Raw genomic sequence first — 3,052 nt, 5'->3', positions numbered from 1 at the left:
ATTAAACAGTTATGCTTCTGAAATGGAGTAGCAGGCTTTGGCCACATTGGGGAAGGGATGCATTCTTCGGGGACAAGTTTTCATTCACAGAGCTCCTGTCACCTATTAGGGAAACCGTGGGTTTGCCCCTGGTGGTCAACATCAGCTGTTACAGACAAGGAACTTAACCCTGCTGCTAACAGGGGGTGGGGAAGGTTCCGGAGAAGGCAGTGGCACCCCACTCCAATACTCTTGCCTGGAAAATCCCATAGATGGAGGAGCCTGGAAGGCTGCAGTCCATGGGGTCGCTGAGGGTCTGACAGGACTGAGCTACTTCACTTTCACTTTTCACTTTCATGCATTGGAGAAGGAAATGGCAACCCACTCTAGTGTTCTTGCCTGGAGAATCCCAGGGACGGGGGAGCCTGGTGGGCTGCTGTCTATGGGTTCGCACAGAGTTGGACACAGTACTTCTAACTCAGGGTGAAAAATAATGCAATGCATGAATGAATGAAGGGGAGGAAGAGGCAGTTAACTTCTTTAAAAAGTTAATATAGAGCATTGAGGACCATTTGATATACTTTATTGAGCTCAACAGTTTTGTAGGTGAAAAAGATTGTACTTTGAGCTTGAATCATAAGAGCCCTGTGTAAACTTTATGATAGTTGAGGATTTGGAGGACTGTGGAAGAGCATTTTAAATCATGTAAAAGATCTTGGGAAACACATTTAATATCTAAACCTCAATGGGGAGAGCATGAAGGAGGGGTTTTTGTTTTTGTTCTTTACCTCAAGAAGATTGTTAGTCGCCTTTGCAGGATCCTTTAAACATGTCTCTTTTTGCATGTGCGTGAAATCGGATTCTTCAGCTTCAAACACAAAGTTAAGAGGCATCATTTGTTTCTGTCTAAAAAGAACTGCCAACACACTAGATCAATTAATGGCCCATCTGTTTTTATAGGAAGCAGTGAGCGGATTTTCCACACAAAATGATGCTTGACTAAGATATAGTGGGAATAAATAAAGGCCTTGGTAGTAGTTTGAAATTTAGACTAAAAAAGGTCAAGGAGATTTCTATTAGCTGTTCTGTTTCCAAAAATGCATTTACATTGTCACTGCTAAGAGCCATGAGAATTCCATATTATCATTTGATGTATCGCCACATTAGGGGACTGGATTCACTTTAGTCAGCGATTGCATTGATGGCTGCTAAAGTCTCATTATGAGGAGATCTGTGACCTGGTAGCTTGGCAAACCTTTCACTTTTAACTTCTTCTGCCTGAACCTGAACCTGTGCCAGCGCTGCTCTGGCTGTCAGTGTGTTACACTTACTCGAGAACCTGAAGGCTTTACTTTTTCTAGTTGAATTCAGAATTCTGACTCAGTTGTATCTTAGGAAACGTATCTTAGGTGTATGTTTTAGATCAAATATTCTTATTTTGTGAACATGGGATGCAGTATACCAGATGTTCCTTACGTTTGTGAACTTTTTGGTTCAGTCTCTAAAAAGTGAACATCAGCTTTACATTAAAAAAAAATTCTCACCTCTTCTCCAGATCCTTTATTTTTGGCACTGATCACTTTCAGGTGAGGAGAAAGTCTGAATTTAGTGTTATGCAACCCATCATGTAATATCTGTGAGTTTGGGGTGATGTGACACCAATACACCCACTGTCTTGAAATTCAGTTAAATGGAAGTCATTTTCCCTTTCCCTTTCCATAGAGCCTACCTTTCTGCTTTTTCTTTACTGGCTTATGATTTTGGGTTTCTAACACTTCTGCAGTTATGGTTTTCTCATTCACAAAGACCCAAATTTTCCTGGGATAGGTTAGTAGCTTTAGTTTGTAATCAGTTTTAAAAATCTCTTTAAAATATTACTGCTTCCTTGAGAGAGAGTTTATGTATCACAGAATTCACTCTCTCTATATATGTATATATATATATTAAAAATTGGGGTATAGTTGCTTTACAATGTTGTATTAGTTTCTGCTATACAACAAAGCGAATCAGCCATAAGTATACATAGATCCACTCCCTCTTGAGCCTCTCCCTACCCTCCCATCCCACCCCTCTAGGTCATCACAGAGCACTGAGCTGAGCTCCCTGTGCTGCACCGCAGCTTCTTCCTAGCTATCTATTTTACACAGGCTAGTGTGCATATGTCCATCCGACTCTCCCAATTCATTCTTCCTCCTCACCCCTGTGGCCGACTTAATGGCTTTTACTCTATGGACAGAACTGTAGAACCCTCACAACTGACTCCAAAAGGAAACCCCACATCCATTGGCTTTTACTCCTCATTTTACTCTCTAGTCCCCCAGTCCTATTTAACTACTAATGTCCTTTCTGTCTCCATGTGCCTAGTCTGGACATTTCATATGAGTGGAATCAAGTAATATGCTTTTTCTGTAACTGACTTCTTTCACTTATCTTAATGTTTTCAAAATCTGTCAGTGCTGTGGTATGTATCAGTACTACACTGCTTTTTGTTGCCAAATAACATTTCTTTGTATGTATATACCACATTTTAATGGACGTGAGTTTGAGTGAACTCCAGAGTTGGTGATGGACAGGGAGGCCTGGTGTGCTGCAATTCATGGGGTTGCAAAGAGTCGGACACGACTGAGCGACTGAACTGAACTGAACTGAACCACATTTTAAAAATTCATCAAATAGTGGATGCTTAGTTTCTTTCTACTTTTTGGTTATTGTACATAATGCTGCTGTGAACATTCACATAGAAGTTTGTGTGTGGACGTTTCTTTTGGGTACATATCCAGGAGTGAAACCTCTGGGTCGTATGGCAACTGTCTGGTTTAACCTTTGGAGGAGCTGTAAGATTGTTTTCCAAAGAAACACCATCTCACATTTCCACCAGCAGTGTAGGAGTGTTCCAGTTTCTGTCCGTCTTCATCAGCGCTTGTCATTCTCTTTGATTTTGCCCATCCTGGTGGTTGTGAAGTAGTGTCTTCATTGCCATTTTCCTTTGCATGTCCCTGATGACTCAGTTCAGTCTCTCAGTCGTGTCCGACTCTTTGCGACCCCATGAACTGCAGCACGCCAGGCCTCCCTG

At 41.5% G+C, this 3,052-nt stretch overlaps 1 protein-coding gene across 1 annotated transcript in view; it reads left to right on the top strand.

The window, feature by feature from the left end:
* Positions 1 to 3,052, top strand: part of RNF150 (ring finger protein 150) — a 281,142-nt gene that overhangs the window by 842 nt on the left and 277,248 nt on the right. The gene's annotated exons all lie outside the window — the stretch shown is intronic.

Source organism: Bison bison, unplaced genomic scaffold, assembly GCF_000754665.1.
Source record: "Bison bison bison isolate TAMUID 2011002044 unplaced genomic scaffold, Bison_UMD1.0 scf7180017864517, whole genome shotgun sequence".
Classification (NCBI taxonomy): Eukaryota; Metazoa; Chordata; class Mammalia; order Artiodactyla; family Bovidae; genus Bison; species Bison bison.
Note: the sequence above shows the minus strand (reverse complement) of the source record. Positions and strands in the feature narration are given on the sequence as shown.